Consider the following 22763-nt stretch of genomic DNA (forward strand, 5'->3'; position numbering starts at 1 on the left):
CATTTCTGCTGTTCTAACTCTGTCCCCTGCCACATTTTCTGTTCCTCTTTAGCTCTGAGCAGCTCATTTCAATAGGATCTGGCTCCCTCCATGGAGCTGCTGGACAGGGACACTCAGGGAAGCTTTGGGATTCATCCTCACCATTGCTCCTGGAATCCCTGGTGGTGCCAGCACCACCCCAGCCGCATTTCTGCTGTTGTAACCCTGTCCCCTGTGCTTCCCTGTGTGTTGCAGACAAGCCACTACCTCAGAGTGCCCCCGGAGGCATCATCGGGATCGTGGGAGGCATCATCGCCGCCGTCTTCATCATTGGCGTGGCCGTCACCGTCATCATCGTCTACAGGCGGCAGCAGAAGAGCCGCTCTGACACTGACAACGACCTGTGAGTAGCACGAGCACTGCCCAGCCAGGCTGCAGCTGCTGTGGGCACGGGGGACAGCTCCTCTGGACCTTCCTCTGCCTGCACAATGGGAAAACTTGGTGGGGAAATGTTTTCCTGCTGTGTCTGTCTCGTTCCTCTGATCACCTTCCCTTCCTCGGGGCCTCCTGGTGCTTCCCACGCTGCTCTCTCCTGTTGCTGAGCTCTTGGCACAAGGCTGAAGTGGGAGCTGGAGCACAGGGATGCTCCACCAGGTGCTGGGATTGCTGTGGCACAGCCTTGGGGCAGAGGCTCGGTGCCACTGTCCCCTTCCATGGGTGGAGGAGGATCCTATTCCTCCTTTCCCAATGGCTTCAGGCTCCTGAATGAGACTGAATTCCATCCTGCCACCAGAGAGGGGTTTCTGATAGACCCTGAGAACCTCTGACTGCATCCCAAAGAGTCTGGGAAGGTTTCACATCCACCAGCGCTGCAGTTTGGGACCTGTGGGTGACATAAACTCTGCCAACAGCAGGGACAGAGGCCACCCCAGGGGCTCCTCTTTGGAGCTGGGCTTTGCCCTGCCCAGCCCAGGGCAGCAGAGATCCCAGGCAGGGAATGGAGTGGTGTGGAGGTCACTTTGTGCAGCAGGAGCCTCTCCAGGAGCATTCAGCCTGGGCTCTGCTGAACAGCTCCATCCTGCCTCCAGCTCCTCACCCCCTGCCTCCCTCCCTCCCTCCTTCCCTCCCCACCTCGCAGGGGAGGCACGGAAAGCCCAGCACCCAGAGGTTGCTTTTATGCTCCCCCAGCCCCCACCTCATTGTTGTTCCACCTTGGGCACATTTTGTGCTCCATTTAATCCCATTTGAGAGAGGGCACTGGAGGATAGCAGGAGAGGCAGGGGAGAGGAGCGGGGGAAGCGGCAGGAGGGGCAGAGAGGAGCACAAACAACAAAAACCAGCACCACAAGGTGAAATTGCATCAACAGCAGCGGGCCTGTGATCGAGATGCATTCTGACAATCCACTTCCCACAATGGCCCTCCACCAGGCTCAGGGAAGAGCCACTTTAGCTGAGAATAGAAACACAACCGTGCCCAGCTCTGCCGAGGTGCTGCCTCTATTGTGGAGGCTGATCCCGAAGGTAATAGCATTTCTTTTGAGCAGAGCCACGGAGTCAATGTTTTACAGAGCCCCGGGGACCTGCTCTGCCCTCCCTGCCACCAGCACATTCCAGTCCCACGCTGGGATCCAAGGGAAGGCGCCCATCTCCATCAGATCTGGTGGAGCCTGCACGGAGAGGAGCGAGGGGGGCAGCCGGCTAATTAGTGGATCAGAGTTTTAATAAGTTTTGTAAAAGGATTAGACACATCTGTGCATGTGAACAGAATGTGCAGAGACAGTCTCCAGGCTGGGATTATCGTGGCTGCCAATCCCTGTGCTCTGGGGTAGGAGCTGATCCTTGGCGAGGGTCAGGGATAAATGTCCCTGCCTGGCAGAGCGGGTCCACGAGGAGGGTTCAAACTCCTCCTGGGAGCTGGGGCAGGGCTGCAAACAGGGCTGTTCATTGCACACAGGAACCGTTCCCAGAAAAATGCCAGGCTGGGGCTGGAATTACCTTGTTATCACTTGCTGGTACCTCAGAGCCATGACACAAACACCTCCCAGGGGATGCTTTGCTGTGCTGGTGTCCACAGGGGTTCTTGGGTTGGGGAAGAGACCAGGATCTGACTCCCTGTTTCAGAAGGCTTGATTTATTAGTTTATGATATATATTACATTAAGACTACACTAAAAGAATAGAAGAAAAGGTTTCATCACAAGGCTGGCTAAGAATAGAAAAGGAAGGAATGATAACAAAGGTTTGTGGCTCGGCTCTCTGTCCAAGCCTGCTGGGCTGTGATTGGCCATTAATTAGAAACAACCACATGAGACCAATCCCAGATGCCCCTGTTGCATTCCACAGCAGCAGATAACCATTGTTTGCATTTTGTTCCTGGGGCCTCTCAGCTTCTCAGGAGGAAAAAATCCTAAGGAAAGGATTTTTCATACAAGATGTCTGTGACAATTACCTTGTTGTCACCTTCTGGTACCTCACAGCCATGATACAAACTCCTCCCAAGGGATGGTTTGCAGCCATTCTCAAGCCGGTGTCCCAGCTGCACCCTCAGGATCTGCACTCTGACACTGGGATTTGCCTGGAATAAGGACAGAATGCCAGGAGGGAGTTTATTTTCCATTAACAATTCTAATTGGGGTGAGGCAAAGGGCACGGGGGAGTTCCTGAGGATAATCTATGTGATTGTATTGGCAGTTTGGTGACAAACACAATCAAATCCTTGGGCACATCAAAGCAGCAGAACCTTTTCTCCTGCCTTCTACTCAGCAGCCTCTTCTTTCCCTGCAGGATTGACCTCCCTCCATCCCACAAACCTGCCCCGCCACCAAAGAGGAAACAGGACATGAAAAGCCACCTGACTCCAGAGGACATCCAGGTAAAAACCTGCAAATTCCTGCCTCTGGCACACAAAGCTGATCCCAAGCAGGGTCCACAGGGCCTGGATTTTGGGAAATGGGGGTTGCAAGAGCAAAGACGTTCCTGGATTGAGTTTGAGGGGCAGAAAGTGAGGATTTTTCAAGGCCAGGTTGGATGGGGCTCTGAGAAACTTGGTCTAGTGGGAGCTTTGAACTAAATTATCTTTAAGGTCCCTTCCAACCCAAACTGTTCTATGACTCCATGATTCTATGACTCTGTGACTTGTCCCCCAGAATTCCCAGAGTCTAGCATTAATTGAAAGCTGTAATTTGGATTTTGCTCTGCCCCTTTGGTGGATATTGAAGTCTGAAGGAGTCGATGTTTGGTTGTGGTGCCACCTGAAGCAGAGCTTGCCCCAAGTTGTGCCACAGGATAATTATCCCTTCTCTTCTCATCCCTCTTCTCTCCCCAACTCCAGGTTGTTCACTTGGACAACATGAAACACGAGGAGGAGATCCAGAAGTTCCCTCTGCAGACTCCCTACTATGACATGGCAGCCCCCGAGCCCTCTCCCTACAGTGACAAGCTGGTAAGGAGCACAGGGTGACAGTGGCACTGCCTGGCACCTCAGCCCAGCCTCACCTGGCACCCAGGACCCTAAAACAGCAAGATCCACAGCCTGGGATTATCCCATCCTGGAGGAAAGCAGCCTCCACGCTGACCTCAGCTCTGATTCAGCTGTCTGTAGGTCCCACAGCTGTTCCTTTATGGGTAAAATGCCCTGCCCACCCCAAATTCTGTACCTGCAGCCCACCTACCCCACCCTGGGCACCCCTCAGCTCCTGCAGGGAGCCCCCGTTGGGGTTTGCAGCTGAGGGAAGCAGCAGTGAGAGCTTCACAAAGCAATTATCTGCAGGGCAGAGTGTGCCAGCGTTTGACTCTCACTTGACAACAACAAGTTATTTAAACCCTTTTTTTTTTTTTTTTTTCCTTTTTTTTTTTTTCTTTTTTTTCTGGAGTGTGGATTTGTTCAGCCTCAGATGGGGAGATGTTAATGTGAGGCAGCAGCAGCAGGGAGAGATTAAGGGTCAGGAGGAGATGCTGGCAGTCACATGGAAAAGGCTGATTTGCAAGGAGTGAGGAAATGTTAGATGTGAAGGAGTAGGGAACGGGAAACAGGCAAGGTTAGAGTGAGTTTTTGATGAGAAAACAGAAAACCATCCCACTCCCAGGCCTTGCACAGCATCCTTTCCCCCCCTCACCCCATGGCATGGGGAGACTCTGATTTTTTATCCATAGCAGAGCAGATATCCCGATGTAAATCCTTCAGGTCTGTCCCAAGCTCCTCCTCATGAGGAGCTCAGAGCACTGCACACCCAGCCTGGTGCTTCAGCAGAGTGAACTCCTGCCTGGAGAAAGGGGCAGAAATATCAGCCCAGACTGGAGTCATTTTTCATGAACACCACCAATTACAGCCCAGTTCATCCTGGTGTGACCCTGGCATGTGCAGACAATGGAAGGACAGGGCTCAGTGACCTTTAGCTGGCACAGCTCTGAAGCCAGGCAGACGCCAAGGGCGCTGGAAATCAAAAGCCACAGTTCTGTGCTGATCCTGTTTACTTCATCCCTAAAGGAAAACTTCCCCAGTCCTGGGGCTGCTCCCCAGCTCTTTCTGCTCCTTGCTGAGTTTTAGATGAAACACAGGACGCTGGAGCGAGACCACAGCTCGAAAAGCATCTGAAAGCTGAATTTCAGGCAAGCAGGAGGATGGAGGAGCTCATTTCGGGAAATAACGAGCAGTCAGTTAATTAAGTGGCAGAGTTAGTGATGTGAGATGGGGCCTGATGGGTTGCTGCTCCGTAACCATGGCAACAGAGTTTGCAGCTCTCAATCCTGGCCGGAGAAGATGCATTTCCATGTCCCACGCCTGGCACCGGCTGCTCCTCGCCCGTGGAGCTCTCCCTTCACTTGGCCCACCAAGAACTGGCTCTGCAGCACGGATGGGGCGTCTGGGGGGACTCCAGCTCTTGGCACGGGGCTGGCACAGCTGTGGCAGAGCCCTGTCCCTGGCCAGCGTGCCTGGCAGCCCCTGGCAGTGTCACCAGGCTCGCCCAGCACGTACCTGCGCCGTGCTCTGGCTCCCTGCCCCAGCAGCAGGACGCAGCCTGCTCCCATCCCTTGCTAAACGGCTGCATCCTTCGGGCAGGCAGCTGGCTGGTGGAGTTTGGGGCTGGCAAGGGACACAAGGGTGTCCTTGGCTGCCAAGGAGTGCTGATTTTGCTGGATTCTGCCCAGATCTCACAGGCAGGACGCGCTGCCTCAGCCAGGCCGGGGCTGGGTTGTGCCGTCCGGCCACGCTTTGCAAAGGAACAAGCTTTGCCTTCCTCCCTGCAGGGGAAAAAAGTGACTTGCATCACTTTTTTCACCCTTAAAGCACTGCAGAAGCCTCCTTTTCATGTCACAGTGGGGTTCTGAGGAGTGGGAAGCCCCAGGGAACAGCAGTGGTTACCAAAACCATCATGGGATGGAGCAAGACCTGCCCAATCCTTCACCTGAGGGCTGGCTCAGCTGGAGGATGAGGAGGGAAGCACATCCCTGGTCCCTGCCAGGCTCACTTTGGCACAGCCCTGCTCCCACCTGCTCCAAATGCAGATGCAGTGGCTGCTCTGTGCTTCTGGGATCCCTGAGAGGCAAAGGCACAGCAGAAAGGCAGGATATTCTTGTTCTGCCTGTACCTCATCTGCAGATTTGGCTTGGGAGGGGAGTGAAGAAGATGAGAGTGGAAGGGAGCAGATTCTGCAGGAAAATGGGGCGGGTGCATTCAGCTTTGAATGAATTGTGCAGAACCTCGTAATTTGGGATAAACCAGATTTATCACGAGGCCGCACGAAAGGCTCTGCCCGGGGTTGGCGATTTCACAGCGCTAGAACGGGAGTCAGGGAGCGATTAGAGATGGCAAAGAGTGAGGGAGGGGAGAATGGGAGAAGTGCCAGCAGAAAATAAAAGAGGCAGGTGGAGGAGGAACCTCCAAGAGGGTGTGCAGGGCCGTGCGTGTGGACGTGTGCTGGCAGGGGACCAGGACACAGGGAGAGGCTGGGGCATGTCTGCAGGCTCAGGATACCTGCAGGAGGGAGCAGAGCTGTGAGAGAATCTCTGTTTTTAGGGTTCCAGGCTGTGGGGAAGCCAACAGAGAGCTGACAGCCCCAAAATGCCCAAGGACAGCAGCGTGGACACCTGAGGCTGCAGGGGTGGGTGTAGGGGTGTGGGGGCTGCCTGCAGCGCTTTTCTCTGAGCACTTTTGGGGTGACAGTGAGGATATCAGTGGGGTTCAGGTGTTTCAGGCGTGTGGGTGAAGGCAGGTGTGCTCTGCCAGTGCTTTTGGGCCAGGTGGATGCTCCGTGCGCGCGTGAGAGGCAGCAGGAGCCCGAGAGGGGTGGAGGCAGAGCCAGTGCAGGAGCAGAGCTGTGATTAGTGTCCGTGTCAGCAGGGCCCATTTGCACAGGTAGAAGGGGAAGTTTCATTGCTGCAGACAGCCAAATAATTTCTCTGGGTTTGCAGGGCAATTACCGGGGTGCCGATGGTGATGATTTACACCCAGCGCTTGCGTGAGGCAGTGCTGGGCCTTGTATACAAGGCACATTATTGATATTGTAATAAATTCTGCTCCAAACAGGCAGAAAAGAGCAGGAGGGAACCCAGGAGCAGGAGAAAGGAAGGGAAATCCATGGAGAAAACACCTCCTGCGGGAAGGAAGCAGAGAGGAGTGAGGCAAAGTAGGCAGGATAGGAACAAGGAGGTAAAACTTAGCCTGGCTTCCTCCAGGAGTAGGGGAGGTGCTGAGACACAAAATCCAGGGGGAAAGAGCTCTGCAAGGCCTAGATTTGTGTCTGAGACTGGAGTTGGCATTGCTAATTTTCCTAAATGTCCAAACTCCGGGTCCAGACACGAAGCAGAGGCTCCACAGGATGTGCAGCTTTCGTGCCAACAACTCGCCGCTGCCATCTGGCCACCAAGGGCAGGACAGAGGTGACCTCCAGCCCTCTGCTCCTGCAGCCCCCAGCTTTGCTGAGCACTGGAAATGCTGGAAGTGCTGGAAGTGCTGCTGCAGCCCCGTTCCCCTTCATTCCCCTCGTCCCTGTGGCTGAGGGGCAGAGCAGGGAGCCAAGCCCTGGCGCAGGCCAGCGCAGCAGGCAGAGATAATCATGGAGTGAACGACCCCTTCCAGCAACAGGCACTCAACCAGCTCATTACGGGGCTATAAACTCCTAAAAACGGCCCAGCCACAGCTGCTAGGTGGCTGAGGACACTTCCAAACAGAGAGGAGAGGAACACTTTCAAATTAAACACCTTTTGCACCACTGCCATGCGGTGCGGCCATTTTGGAAATGGGAGAGAGAGACTGGGAAGCTGTTTTGTTTGGAAGAGGCTCCTTTCTCCTCTCAGAGAGGCTCAGCAGATGCCTGGCTAATGCTGGCGCTGAAACCAGCCCCAAAAGGGAGGATTAAAGAAACTCCATGGGGCAAGAAGCCAGGATCCCCCCTCACACCATGGCTGCTGGCGCCAAGGCCCCTCCTGGTGATCCTTTTTCCCCCCTGGGCCACAAGCTCTGGGCTATCCTGCCTTCCAGGCTTCTCCCATTATTATTATCTGCATGAAAGATGCCTGGATAGGAATGATCAGACAAATTGGATAATATTCCATTCATGCAGTCCTTGCTGATAAGCCTGCTTAGTGAAGGAATGCCCATAAATATTTCCACGCCAAAGGAGGATGCTTTTAGCATCTCTTAGACCGTGTTAGGATGACAAACTCGTGCTGCAGAGGTAATCTGCAGTGCCAAGCTGTGCAGCCAAGCCTTGTGTTAACTGTGCTCTTCAGCACTCCACATTTCCCACATTGGGGCAGAACAACACTGACATTCCCCTGTGGCCATGCCTTTAGAGTTTTGGCTTTAAAGCCATTCCCTCTGGGTATCTCCTTCCCAAAACCCCAAATTTCAAACCAAGGATTTTCACTCACGTTCCCCAAACCTGAGTTTGCAGCGAATCCCAAACTCTGGGGTAGAAACAGACAGCTCAGGTGCATTGACAGGTTTGAACCCACTGACCCAGCCCCAGCTAAGGAAAATGCTGGAGCCAGAGGGGTTCAGTGGAAGATCAGAGCAGTGAGACGGTGCTGGGAGCAGCCCCAGGGAAAGGGGCAGTGGCTGGGAGTGCTGCCAGCCAGCGCTGGGTCACTCAGCTCTGCTTTTGGGGGAGCAGCACCTTTGTGACTTTTGCTTTGATTTGGGATTTTACCTGACTGATTATTCATTACCTCCCTACCTCCTTCTTTTTAACTGTTTTTTCTTACTCCCCCCCTGTTTTCTTACTCCTCCCCTCCCTCCTCACCCTTTTTCTTCTTTCTTCCCCCTTCACCCCCTCCGTGTCCTGTCTCACCCCTCACCATCTGCACGGCCCCTCTGCCCCCACTCCCCACCTGCCCCCCACTCCCCCCTCGTGTCCCCCCACTGCCTTGCTGCTCTCTTCTCTCCAGAACCCTGGCAACAAGGACTGTGATGTCCAGTATGCAGAGCTGGACACGTCGGCTCTGGCTGTGTCACCCAGCCCTCGGAGCTCCATCCATGCAGGAGGAGACCTAGTCGAGTATGCAACCATCCAGCCCAACCTTCGCTAGCGCATGTCACTCTAGGCCCTTTCCCCTCAGATTCTGGCCTCCAGGTACTCACCACAACACTCTGCCTCCCTCACTGCACCCCTCAAAGTCCCCCCTCCCTGCATTCCTCCCTCCCTCTGGAGCGCTCTGTCTGTCTGTCCCTCCCTGCCTGCTCTCCTGCTCTCTTTCTGTCTCTCTTTTTCTTTTTGTTTTTGGGGGTGCTGCCCAGAATGCCTTTGCCTTGCCTTGCCTCTCTGCATGCTCTTTTTGCTGTGTTTCCCCTTTGCTTCCTGCAGCCAGGCATGTGGGACAGGGGGAGAGGGTTCATGCCTTGGTTTGGCCCCCCTGCTCCAGGTGGGTTTGAAGTTCCTGCTCTGGTTGAGGGAATTTCTGAGGAATCAGAAAGTCGGAGATGCTAAGAGGGCTTTTCCCCTCCTTGTTCCCAGGACAAGGGAATGATGGAAAGGAAAATTTTGAAAAAGAAAGGCTTGTGTGCATGTGGAAGTAACTCTAGAGAAGATGGAGCATATGTGCATGTGTGAAAGAACAAGGTGGGAGAGGATGTGACAGAATATGGGAGCACCTAAAGGTTCCCCCAGCTGAAAGACTCCGTGGATAGGAGACAGGCAGAGAGGGACTGTGCATGTGACAGTGACAGGGCTGGGTGGCTGAGGCTGGTGCAGGTGGTGGGTTTGGATGCCTGGGAGAGAGGGAGAGATTCTTTTCCTTGGTGTTCTCCTTCTCAAAGCCAGGCACAGACTGAGCCCTGCTCTCCGGACTTTTTCAAGCCTCACCAAAGTCTTTCAAGCTCAGGTCCTGTGGCAGGGAGTGATTTGGACTCAGTTGCTTGTTCTGGACCCTCTCCAGTAACCCTCTGAATGAAGATTTTTTTAGGGGAAAAAACATGAAAACTGGGGTGACTTCAGCTCTTCCCATGTTGCTTTGCCCCATAATCACAGCTTTTTCTTGGTTATTAAAGCCACCAGGTCCCTGAAAGGGAGAGATCTCTCCTTTCCCACCTTTGCTGGATGATTCCAAGAGTTTTTGGCTAAGGAAATGCCACTGGTGCCCCTGTCCTTGGCTCCAGCTCTCCCTCACTCCTGAGGTTGTGGTGACTCCAGGCTCTGCTTTGCTCCTTCCCCTTTGTTTTGCTGCCTTTCCAGCAGCAGGAAGGATCTGTGGGTCTAAAGGAAGGGAAGGGAGAGGAGAAAAGGCAGCCAGCAAATGGAGAGGTGCTTTGGAGGTCCTTGAATCCCTCCTGGTCAGCCCAGGTCGATCAGAGGAGGCTCAAGAGAAGCGGCAGCTTGGGGCCAGAAAGGGATGGCTTGGAGAAGATAAAGACCATTGGATCATTGGGAAGGGAAGGAAGACAACCAGGAGGAAAATGGCATTTTTGAAAAGCCCCACTGAACAATCCTGTTTAGTGTCCCCCTGAGCTGAGGAGCTCCGTGGTGAGGGTGCAGCACCCACTGCTGGGTGCGAGCTGTGCAGGGGCTGCTCCAGTTTGCCCTGTCCCTGTTCTCCCTGGTGTTCCCCGTGCTGGAAGCAGCCCTGTAGCTCCCCTGGTGTAGCAAAAGCCCTCCTAGGTGAGTGTCTGCAGCAGCCTGGGCCGGAGCAGATCCATAACCTCTCTCTCTTGTGGTGTCTCACCCACTCCTGCTCCCAGAATGAGGATCAAGGTCTTCGTAGACGTAACGAGCGAGAGTGGACAGTAAGTTCTGGATGGGTTTGGTTTTTCCCTTCCCTCTGTTTCCTTGTGGGGATCTGTTTGTCACTGTGCTCCCAGGCACCTCCAGCCTCTCTGGGATGAGAATTCCAGCCCTGAGGAAGGGGTGGTGGAAACCGGCCCCTCTCCCTCGTGTCTTCACCTCCCGTTCCCAACAGATTCCTGGGCTGCTCCCACTGTTCCAAACAAGGCAAGAGCTCCCTAATCCATCCTGGGAGGTCTCGCCTCGTCCTCCCCAGGGTGGGGAATTTTATTGTCAGCAAAAGGACAGTAATCCTCCAAATCCAAATTTGGAAATCCTCCCAGTCTCTCTGAAGTAAAAATAAAGCCAGTCATATGGTGCTTTGAAGGTGTAATCTCCCTGCTAAGACACACCACAGATCAGGGCAATTTAATTTTTTTTTATGCTTTTTTGATTATTTCCTCCCCCTTCACCTCCCCACACTCCAGCTCTCCCTTTTCTTGGGAATTTCTTGTCCCTGTTGCACCAGGAACAGCCTGGAAACCATCAGACTTGGAATCAAGAACACAACAAATCAGTGACCAGGGTTCAAATTCCCGTTTCCAAATTGCAGGAGAAATTGCAAAATTTCCACATTGCAGGAGAACTTGCAAAGAGGTGGCTCCTTATTAGCTTCCCATTTTTAAATAAGGATATCAGCCCTGCCTTGACTCCAGAAGGGTGGAGAGGAGGATTTGGGAGAGAAACAGCCAGGAGGGAAATGTTTGGGATGATTGGTGGTGTGAGGTGCTGTAGGATCATGGACCAGGTAGGTACCAGAGGCAGCAGGGGAAGAGAAAAGCATGCTGTGAGAAGGAATGCAACGTTCTGAGCAAGTTTTCTGCATAATTAATACTTGCATGTGTCTGAATGCATCCCTCACCACAGGTCCTTGCTCTGTATTTTGGGAATTTCAGCTCAATCTTTTTATTTCCTGAACCCAGGGGTGAGTCCCTCTGTCCCACTTGTCCTCAGTTCTGTCCTCACAGGAGCCCAAGCTCAGGTTCCTGCTCCTCCCTGACACATCAATGCTCATTCTTGACTCAGGACAGGGATTATCCAAGAGCTCCCTCTCAGATAAAGCACCAAACAGAGCAGGAACCTTCCTAGATATCCCTAAAATCATGGCCATACTTGGAAGTGGAAAAATTCCCCGAATACCCCGAGCAGGGAGTTCAGACCCAGGGGAGGAGAGGATGTGAGGCTCCCAGCACCAAGAGGAAATATTTATTTTTTTGTTTCCCAGTGTATTTTCTGTCCCCCAACAGCCTCAGCCTCTGCCCTGGCTGGCCCACAGTGTGACAGCAGCTTTGTGACGCTGTCACTCAACAGAGCTGCTCCTTCCTGGCCATCAGCCTGTGCTGCAGCCCAAAATTCCAAACCAACAGATGAGGGGGGGTCACGGTAGTGGCAGCCCAAAATTTCAGGAGTTTTGAGCAGCAGGGGCTTTTCCCCAGCCAGGAAAGCACAGGTGAACCCATTCCATAAGTGCAAAATTGTGCTTGCCACGAGCTTGGCCAAGCAGAGAAAACCATTTGCCGTCCAACTCTCATCTGTAAAATCTTCAGATTTCCCAAAAACCATAGCAGAGAAACCCTCGGGACACTGAGAAGGAGTTTCCCACTTTCAGACCAGTAGGAACTCATTATTCCGAGATGATTAAAAGTACAGGACATGGTCAGCTGCCTCTCACCTCCTGCTACCCAAAGAGATGTTCTGCAAACAGAAGAAAAGATGGAATTGGGTGTGGAGGGATGGAGAAGGGTTGAGTTAAAGTCATGGCAGAAATGAAAGCTCCCTAATTCAATCAAATAAAGCCTGTTTAAAGGTAATCTGCCAGGCTGTCTGAAATGGATAGATTGCTGACATCCCCTTTAATCAAGCCCTTGGAAATAAAACTGAGAAGGGAGGATGTAACCCAGATAATGAAGAATTGCATGGAGTCATGCTGGAGACAAAGGCAAGTGGGAGAAGTCAGGTGGGGGAAGGTGGTAGAATCGTGTGCCAGTTCAATTTAATTAGTTCATTATCCCTAATTTAATTTCAAACTTCGTTAAAGATAAATTAGATTGGGGAAAAGTCACAGTGGGACTGGGGAAGGAAGTCAAAGGGCACCGGCTGCGAGATGTGTTCGAAAACACCAGGCTGGTTTTGTTCTCCTCCCTTTTGCCACTCCACGAACGAGCTCGGGGAACAAAGCAGGAGCAAAGCAACTCCCAGCTCAGGTGCTGAGGAAAGGTAAAAGGAGACAGAGAATTCTCTTCCTTTGGCCCTGACATTCTCCAGCTGCCCTGCCCTGACCCCACCTGTGGGGAGCGAGCACAAAAGAGGGGCCAGCAAGGAGAGAGGGATTTGTTTGCACTCACCTGTGCAAACAGAAGTGCTGACAGAACTGCACTGGGTGGCTTTGGCCATGCCTCACGGGCCCTGTCTCACAGCCACATTAACTGGCAGATAAGCAGGAGGAGAAATGCTCTGCTGACCCCGTGCATTGTCACAGACAGCCTGTAAAAGTGTCTCACAGCCCCTTTTGCTGCCACCTGATCACATCCAGCTCAGCTTCCACTTTTGTTAACCGAGGATCTCTCCTAGGAGACCTTTCTGTCCAGCAGACCTGCACACAGCACCAGCAAATCCTCTGCAGAAACTTCTCCTCCCACTTAATTGATAACAAATTACAAGAAACCCCCTTGCCTGCTTTGTCTTACTAAATTTCTGTAATTAAGAAAACTTCCCTTTCAGGCTAGCTTAACCCAGAAAATTAAAGCAGGAGGAGAGTGTGGCTAAATACAGATTTTTTTCCCCATTCCAGGTGTGGAAAGGGGTTCTGTTGAGTGTGACAGTTCTTAAGAGTAGGTTGTACAGGGAGAGGACTTTACACATCCCATTCTCCCAGTCTGTGAGCTTCTTTTTACCTCCTTTATCAGCTGGTCAAAAGAACAGCAAACATTTATTTAAGGTAGAGTCAATGAGGCTTTTTCATGGCCCCTGGCTTGGGCTCCTCTGGTTGAAGATCTCTAATGCTGCACTTATCCACATTTTCACTTGGCAATTAAAAGGCTAAAATGGACAAAAACTGTGGGAAAGGCCCACCCAAATGTAGGATCCCAGCACAGCAACTCCACTACTGACTTTTAAAAGCTCAATCTGTAGGATAAACAGTTTGCCAATGGAAGGGAAATGAAAATGAGGTTGACCTCAGCATTGCTGCTGTTTTCCTGGAGCCCAAGCAAACTTTCCCTCACTGGGCTCAGCCAGACTGTTCCCAAAATTGCCTTTGTGCCTCTCCCAGCAGTCTGAGCCATCAATAAATTATTGCCAACACCTTGTTTTCTATAGGATTTTGGATTTTTAAAGCATCCTGGTGAAATATTCATCCAGGAGCTGGAGTGGATTGCTCTGTTCCTTCAGGCGTTTTCTCCTGAGGGCCAAACCCTTGTCCTTTCCACTAAACTGACTGTTCCTGGGATTTTGAAAGGGAACAAGGAAGGACTCAAGGGCAAGTTGCTTGCTTCAAACCACAAGCATCAAAACGTTTTCCAGCGCTGTTTGCTCCCTCTCGGAGAAGAAATTATCTCCTGGAGAGCACCCCTGAGAGCAGGTTGGTTTTAAAAACAAATGTCCATCCTGCTTGGGTCATCCTGCAGGGTTTCCAAAGCAGGAACGGGAGCAGGGAGGAATCCTTCCCATGTGCTGCCACCCTCTGGGGAGCCGCAGCCCTGGGATGTGGGAGGGATGCTCCCTCAACCCCAGCAGGGCAAAGCATCCACGCACAGAGGGAGAAGCCGACAGAGCAGCCTCGGGTTTGGAAATGGTTTTGTGTTCGCTGTGGTTGATTTGAGTCACAGAAGCCACCCCGAGGGGAGCTGCTCACACAGGTAAAGCCCAGCCCTCCTGTCCCCCACGTTAACAACAGGCACAGTGAGCTCATTCTGCATCCCCAGCCCCTGTAGGACGCATGTGCCCTTTCAATGGAAGAGCGCAGGCCTGGCTTGGATTAATGATGCCTTCAAGCACTGCTTTTCCAAAACTCAGGTTAGAAAGCGTAGGAATAAACTGCCCTTCCTTTGGCTGGCTGCTTGTTTAGTCCAGAGAGCAGAGTATTTACAGACAAGAGACAAACCATGCCCAGCCCATACATATTCATCAACGATCTGGGTATTTCAGGCAGCGAGACAGAAACTTTGCAGCGTGAGGATTTATCACCTGGGTTTCCATTTTCCTCAAGCAGTGAGCTCTGTAAACTGGTTAATATTCCATCCTGCTTGCTCTCTGTGTGTCTCAGCAAGGAGCTGAAGGGCTGTGTGTGTTTTCTGGCCATGGATCCCGGAGTTTTCACCCGTTGACTTTTGTCTCTACTTGCAGAACTTTGGAAAGTGTCACTCAGAGATATCGAATGCGAGTGATTACCTGACCCGCTGTTACTCACATGAAGATCGATATCTGGAGAAGATCCCTCATGTCTATGCCCCCTTGTCAGACCTCCCACAAGATCTTTATCCTCACCATTCCGACATCTCCTTCTGCTGCCCACCTCCCGGCTCCCGGGCTCCTTACATCTGTCCTAAGGAACAGTATGTTTAAAGTGTCAACACTGCAAAAAAAAAAATAATGAAGAAACTCATGGTTTTCACCTCTCCTGTGGCTCAACAACCAAGGCCTTCCAGCCCTCCCCTCCCTTTGCCATTGCTCATTTTATTGATTGGGTTTTCAATCCGGGTGCAATTGCCATGATTAGTTCCAAGTGTCTGCCTGGCTTGCTAACGCTCAAGGGAACACTCTGCCTTCTCCCACGTCCTCTCCAGTACCTGCATCTTTCTTTTCTCCTCCTGGCTCTGTGTGTGCATGTGTCTGTGGGTGACAGCTGCCCTGTGGTGGATGGGATGTGCCCAGCCCAGTCCAGTGTCTGTAGGTTTTCCCCTGTGTTGATTCCTGCACTCCTCATGCCGGAGTAGCCGGGTGTGGATCATCCCCAGCCCTCGCTGCAGCTTCTGTGAGGTTTTACAGCACAGCCAGTGCTCAAAGCTGAGCCTGTGGCTTTTTATTTCTTTTTTTTATTTTTTTTTCCCTGCTCCTTTTCCCCCTTGGAAGTGGGGATAGCAAATCCCTGTTTGTGAAGAGCTGAACAGCCAAGATTGCTCAACCAAATCATAAGATGCTTATAACGAAAGATGCTCAAAACCAACCCAAAAATAGAGATCAGGACACGGTTTAGGCGGTTTGTTTCTGTCCTTTTCCCTTCCTGCTCCCACTCCCAATCTCCTGGATTGACTCTTTTAAAGGAGACATGTTTTGGAGTCAACACATTTGGAGAAAGCATCCTTTAAATAACAGGTCTGATAACCAGAAACCCAAAGGAGAAAATAATTATCAAGGAAAACATTCTCTCTAATTTTCCTTCCAAAGCCTAACGTGGCCCCCCACGAGCTTTTCCCCCTTCTCTTCCTCGCATCTGTTGATTGGAATTTTAAAATTAACTCAGGCAGAATATGAAGAACAAATCAGGATTTCAGGTAATCTCCTTGCTCTTAATGAAGGAAAAAAGCCAATAGAGGAATTTGGCCTTTTAACTTTTATAAAAGCATCTTAGTTTTGGGACTACACCTCTTTTTGATATTGGAATGCGTGTGGGTGTGTAAATCCAAACGTGTACATTCCCGTGACCACAAAGTGTTCTAGAGAAGGGAATTTATCTCCACATCACATTTGTGTTCACTTGTATTAGAGAAAAAAAATATATAAATATCGATATACACTTCAATGTATATAAAAGCAAAGAAGAGGAAGAGGAGGACGAGGAATGAACATCCTGCCTCAGAGCTTGGTTTCAGGGATAACTCCCATCTGTTTCACCCGTGGCATGGAAGAGGTGAGGCTGGGATGGTTCTGAACAAGGGGACAAAGCTTTGCGGCCAGAGGGCATTTCCTCTGCTTTGGCTCGGGGAGTTTCCTTTGCTTTGCAAACCTGGCATTCTGCAGGCACTAAAATCCCTCTGGAAAACGTGAGGATGCTGGAGCTGAGGCCACGTGGGAGGGAGAGGTGTCACCACACCCTTGCCCTGCTGCCCAGGCACCCCAAACCCGTCAGTGCTGCTGGGAACAGGTGAGGAACGGAACTCCCAGCAGGTGACAGCTCCTGTCAGGGGACGTGTGACCACACAGGTGTCCCAGCCCAGCTCCTGCACTGAGGCACCCATTTATCTTTGTCCAGCTGGATCTCAGCAGCTCTGCCTGTTCCCTGCCCTTGCTGTGTCCCTGTCACCCCGTCCTGCCTGTCCCTGCTCCTCCCCACAGCTGCACATCTGGCTCACTCTGCCTCCCTGCAGGCTGACAGACACATCTGGATGGGGGACAGGGGGTTCACACCCTGGGCAGTCGGGCAGCACAGCCCTGGGGGGATCACACCACGTGCATGGATCCCCCAGAATGGCAAAAAACACCCCCAGCTCTTCCCAGCCCTTCCCCGGCGCCCGAGCAGGACAAGGTTTGTGGGGGAATTGCTGCACCTGCAGAGGCTTTTCCTGCTGGGAGAGGTGGCCTCACACTCAGTGACAGGTGGGTGCATCAGCTGAGCCGCATGGGGGTGCCTGGCTGGCTGAGGAGGGGATGAAGGGGAGTTTCTGATGCATTTTTTGGCCAAGCTGGAATGGGTGGCAGCAGCTCTGCCATGTGCTGGTGCGTGGAGCACCCTCATTCCCAAAGGATCAGGGGAGGATCAGCAGGGCACAGCCTTAGAGCACTGCACACAACTTTTCAACCCCGTCCTGCCAGTCCTGACTGATGCAAACCTTTCTGGAATCATTTGTGGTCCCATTTCCTCTGCCAGTCTCCAGAGGATTCAGCTGGTTGTTCCCTCACACCAAAGGACTCCAGTGCTCCAGGTCTCTATCAGAAAATGCATTTTTCTCCCTGGTTTTCTCCCCAACACACCTTGGGTTACTGTGGAGCTGGAAACTGGGTGTGCTCTGAACTGAAGGCACAGCCACCACATTCACCCCACGCTGAACCTGCCAAACCTGCCTTTGCTCCCTCTCTTTGGAAAGGTGAGGAGGTGCTGGGAGCCCCACGGGTCTCTGATGTCCTGGAATCAACCCAGCACCACTGACCATGAGGAAAAAGCAAGAAAAAAACCCCATTCCAAGCCTCCCTACCTGCATGCCTGGAACAGCAGAGCTCTGCCTGTACCGTGGTTTGATTTGGAGCCTTCACCTGATGTGGTTTCAGACAGATCCAGGAATTTAAATGAGAAGTGGAATATGTTCAGGTCTTCAGATACAAGAGGAAAGAAGCCAGACAAAATGATTGCTTGCCAGAGGAGGCTGAGAACACGTTGCAGGTGGTTTTCTCTGCTGCCCATGTCTGGGACAAAGATGCTTTGATGAGCAAGGGGAAGGCAGGGGATACAAACTGCAGCATTACAGAAAAACTCTGCTTGCCTTGTGCAGCTTTGAATCTCAGCTGCCCACAGAAGTCTGCCACAAAGGGTTTTACTGGGCTTGCAGCAAAGCAAAAGGATTTCAATCCTCCCTGAAAAGGTAAAAGGCAGAGGAAGCCTCAGTTCAAAGCAGTAGTTTGACTTATGCCAGCACAGGTATTTAGTCTAGGAATGTCTTGGTTCTCTCTGCCTCTCCTGAGGAGCTGGTTTGATCTCACAAAATGGCAAGAGGGGCTCGCCACACACCACCAAATTCCTCTGCGCCCTAGGAAAAGGGGGCAAACCCTGAAGGCCAGCCCTGAAGTAACAAATAGTGAGTGCACTGCTTTGGTTTTACAAATGTGTGCTTGGAAGTGGTTCTGATTCAGGGCTCTTGTTCCTCCCTCCTTTTCCCCTGCATTGGGCAGCCGCAGCCAATGGCTCTGCCCAAACTCCCCTGCACCTGCTGCCATGGGCTAAATCCTCACTTTGCCCCAGGAGAAGGCTGCCCATGCCTGGGGGGAGCTTGCAGGTGCTGGATCAGGCCCAGGGGGAGGTGTTCTCCTGCTGACACGGTGCCAATTGACTTTACAAGATCCCCGCTCTGGGGACTGAGCCCTGGGCCTGGATCACTGAGCAAGTCCAGCTGGAAACCGGTGGAGTGGGATCCAGTGGGCTGGGAGGAGCTGGTGTTGTAGGATAGGGAATCGTTTAGGTTGGAAAGACCCCTAAGATGGAGCTGTTCTTCCTGTCACCAGGGTGAAATGTCACGGGTTCTGTTCCATGCGTGGGTGGCACTGACACCAGAGCTCTTGCAGATGGAAAAAGACTGATCACAGAGCTTAAATAAAAGTGAGCTGAAGAGTTACAGCAACTTCTGTCCTGCCTGTGGGGCCTGTGTGGGGTGTTTGATGTCTGCCTTGCTCCCAGGGCTGCCTCCTTGCTGAGTTGTCCTCCACATCCCTCACTCCTTGCACTGCACCTCCTAAAACGCCCCCACAGGCACTCCTGCCTTCTCTCTGACCATTCCAGAGGCTGCTCAGGATGGAATAACCCACGTTTCCTGCTGCATCCCCCCCTGCCTGCAGCACAGGGCAGCCAGCACCCAAAGGTAAGCAGAGGAGCAGGGTTCAGTGACCTCCAGGGTGATGGATGCTGCACCTCCCTGCCCTGGCTGCTTAGGAGATGCCAGCCCCTCTTCGCTCTGCTTGGGAATCCTCCTCCCAGCCTCCCCCTGCACGTGGGTGGGACAGATCCAGCCACAAACAGCCAGTCCTGGGGCCAGCAGCTATTTAGGGAAAGAAAAGGGAGGTTCCTCCTCCTCCTCCTCCTCCCCAGCCCACTTCTCCTGGGGCAGGCGCTCAGTGGAGGTTGCACCAGGGTGTGAATCCATCTGAACACTCAAAACTTCCTCAGGAGGTCCCTATCAGACACAAATTGATCAATAAACCGTTTATTGATGGCGGTTTTTTTAGCACTGACTCTGAGAATGAAAAAGCCCCAGGATATTTCTTACCAGCAAAGCTGCTCTGCACAAGGATGGAGCCTCTGCCTCTGGGTAAAGGCCCTTTGGAGCAGTTTAGCCACGGATTTGGGGCTGAGTTGAGGGATGGGGCAGAGAGGGAGGGTGGAGGGCCTGAATGCACCAGCAGCAGCAGCAGCCAAAGCTGGTCATGACTGGGAAGGGTTTATTGGGTTGTGGGAGAGGAGCTGACACGATTGTGCTGAGAACTCCGGAGTTTCTCTGGGCTGCTTCTCAGGAACATCCAGGAGAGACGAAATTCTCCTCAGGGCCAGGATATCACACAGGATAGTGGGAGCAGAGGGCTGGCAATGCTCTCCTCAGCCTGCACACAGACAGGTTTATCCTGCACTTCTGGATCCTGGCATCTCCCCCCAGGACTGTGTTTACCTCCCAGGAAGGGGGAAAGAATCTGGATTCGCCTCCTGCATGGAAGTTTTTCAAACATTTGCCCACAGACTGCCACCAATGCCCATCTGAACGTGGTCCATGGGAGCTGAAAAGTCACACCAACACCCAGTGTGGCATCAGAAACACCTTGCACAGGTGGAAGATGCCCACTCCAATAGGAAAACACATCAATCCCAGCTCCTTTCTTATTTCCTCGTGGCTGGCAGGGTCAGGGACACTGAGTTCTGTGGTCCCTTTCCCCAGTGCTGAATGTCTGATCAGTGCCACAGTCAGAGCAGGAAACTTCCTGCTGGGCCATTTTATGGCTGTGGAGAAATTTATGCATCTATTCATATGTATAAAACTAAAATACAGCTCTTGGACAGCACTAAATATATCAAACCTATCAAAACACACAGGATAAGTAAATTGATACTTATGTAGTGTAAGGTGAAAAAATGTTGTTTTACCATCTAATTACCTTTATAAAGATATTTTCTCCTAGAACTAAAAAAAAAAAAAAGGCCCCATGGAGAGTGGAGAATGTTCAAATTCAAGGAGGAGCTGCAAATTCAAGGCCAGCACAGGAAAGGGCTGCTCTGAAGATTTCACATCCCTGCTGCAAACAGGGCAGGCTGAGCTCTTCTTTTTTATTTTAATTTTTTTTTTTTTCTCTCTCTCTCTCTACTGTCATGCTCTATTTTCTTCCCCTTTATGGCAGATGGGAGGTGAGGCTTTAAAGGCTGCCAAGAATGCATCCAGCCCTGCTCCTCTGGCGGAACAGCACCATAGAGGGAAGGAACTTTTCCTCCAAGCTTCCTCCCACCCCCAGCCTCCCTTCCCCCTCGTCATCCAGGCTCCGGTGCCATCATTTTCATATCGCTACTAATTACATTAATTATTCTCCTCAGCATAAAGCTCATTACGCTGGAATTCGCGGTTCATTAAGTCAGAGGCAGGGCTTTTCCTCGGTGCAGGGCTGTGGGGTCAGGATTATTTCTGTCCGGGCTGGGGGCAGCTCCTAATCCTTGTGTCCCTTTAGCGCCTGCTAAAGTGCGACCAGAGTCGTGTGTGCCACCGCAGGGCTGTCACAGCAGGCTGGGGTGGCTCTGAGCCCCGGCAGGACGGGAAAGGTCAGCGGTGCTGGTGTGAAATGAGGTTTTTTTCCAGCCCAGGGGAGAGCGGGTGTGAGGAGCAGAGCAGGGAGCGCTCTGCAGGATGCGCTTGGTGCTGTGGGGAAAGGTTTGTTCACCAGGAGATCCAGCTCCACACCTGCTGCAGAGCTGCCCTGAGCCTCTGGAAGCTGCTCCCAGCACAGGACACAGAGGATTTTCTGCCTGACCTAAGGCAAAGCGCTCAGGGGGCTGAAATAGGAGGGAGATTTGAGGGTGCCAGGGGCTGGAAAGGCCACCCTGGCCGTGCCTTTGGGGTGACAGCAGTGCTGTGTGCCAGCTCCCCACGTGCCTTTGCCAGGTTGGAGGGTTTATCCAGCTGAAGGGTTCATCCACCTGCACTCCCTGAGAGCTGGAGGTGAGGAACACTTCCACTGTCCTGATGGTGTGGAGGGGCTGCACATCACTTGGTGGTGATGGTGTGGAAGGGCTCCAAGGGCTGCACATCACTTGGTGGTGATGGTGTGGAAGGGCTCCAGGGGCTGCACATCACTTGGTGGTGATGGTGTGGAAGGGCTCCAAGGGCTCCACATCACTTGGTGGTGATGGTGTCACCTCCTGCCCTCCCAGGGACACCTCTGGAATTACCCAGCACCTGCCCCTCTCCTAAAGAGCAGCCAGGAGCAAGGTTTCGCTGATTTTAGAGAGTTTCAGGAGCAAGGTTTCGCTGATTTTAGAGAGTAAAACCCAGGCTGGGGACGGGAGGGAAGGAGGAAGCAGGAGAAGCTGCAGGTGCCCTGCTGAGGCTCCCCAGCTCCCCGAGCCCAGGAGCTGGAGGGATGGGCAGCATCACCTCCTAAGGGACCTGACCCCAGGGAATCCTTTTCCTGAGCGCAGTCCCTCCCTGTCACACAGCACAGGTTCCTAGCACGCTCCCTAATTACTGTAATTAAGCAGTCACGCTGAGTGATGTTACACACGGGGTTCAGAGTGGTTACAGCCCTGCAGAAGATTAAACCACCCCCAGCTGCAGGGCCTGAGCTGTTCCCCGTGGTGGTGATGATGGGTTAGAGCAGCGGGCAGAGCCCTGTGGCACAGGCTGTGTCATTTGTCACGGCTCTGGGGCCACAGCATCCTGTCACTGCCTGTGACCCCCGTGTCCCTGCAGCTCCCAGAGGTGCAGGACTGTCTGCCACAGTAGATGGGAAGCCCTGGAAGGGTAAATATAATGGCAATGGTAATATAAATGCCAATCTCCCTGTGACTGGCACAGAGGTGATGCCTGTGTGTCTGTTTTGTCATCTGCCAAGCATGAGGATATAAATATGCAGCTGGATTCGTGCAAGTGCAAAGTGCTGTGGAGCAGGGAGGAGCCCATTTCACTTTATTCACTCAATCCCCACCATTTTCTCTCTCTTCCTTTAGGAAGGAATTGTGACATTAGGCAGCAACCAGGTTCGAGCAGGGAGTTCAAACCCATTTCCTCATGGTTTAACATCAGCCTGATTAGCTGGGAAATGCCCTTTCCTAAGGCACAATGGCAGGGCACCAAACTGGAGACAACCTTTTCAATCCCACATCTGCATTCCCTCCCTCCCCAGCCTTTTCTTTCCTCGGGGGTCACTCGGTGTTTGCAGTTCTGTTCTCCCAGTGCAGGAGGCAGGGACTCAGTTCCCACACAATTGGCACCTAATCCATTTCTCTGAGAATGTGAAAATCAATGGTGTTTATAGAACCCACAGAGGCCCTCCCATCGGTCACTGTCCTTGTTAGGTCCATCCCTGGCTGCCAAAAGATCCTTTCAGGAGGAGATTCCCCCAGCTGAAGGAGGAAAATAATGATCCCCATGTCTTTAATGAAGCCTGAGAAGTCTCCAGGCTCCTGCTCTCACCCAGAGCAGAGGGAAAGAGTTTCTTGGTAATTTCATGGGATGGACTGGCTTTTCTCAGAATTTTGCCTGGATAGTCAAATTCTGGTGCTTGGTTTAGCTCCAATTAAGCTCAAAGTGCCTTCTCACACATGCAAGGACATGCATTTCTCCAGCAGATGTTCAATGGTTTCAGCTCTACTTGTGCTTGCAGATTTTGTGGGCACAACACTGAAAGCCAAGTT

Source organism: Molothrus aeneus, chromosome 22 (genome assembly GCF_037042795.1).
Source record: "Molothrus aeneus isolate 106 chromosome 22, BPBGC_Maene_1.0, whole genome shotgun sequence".
Lineage (NCBI taxonomy): Eukaryota > Metazoa > Chordata > Aves > Passeriformes > Icteridae > Molothrus > Molothrus aeneus.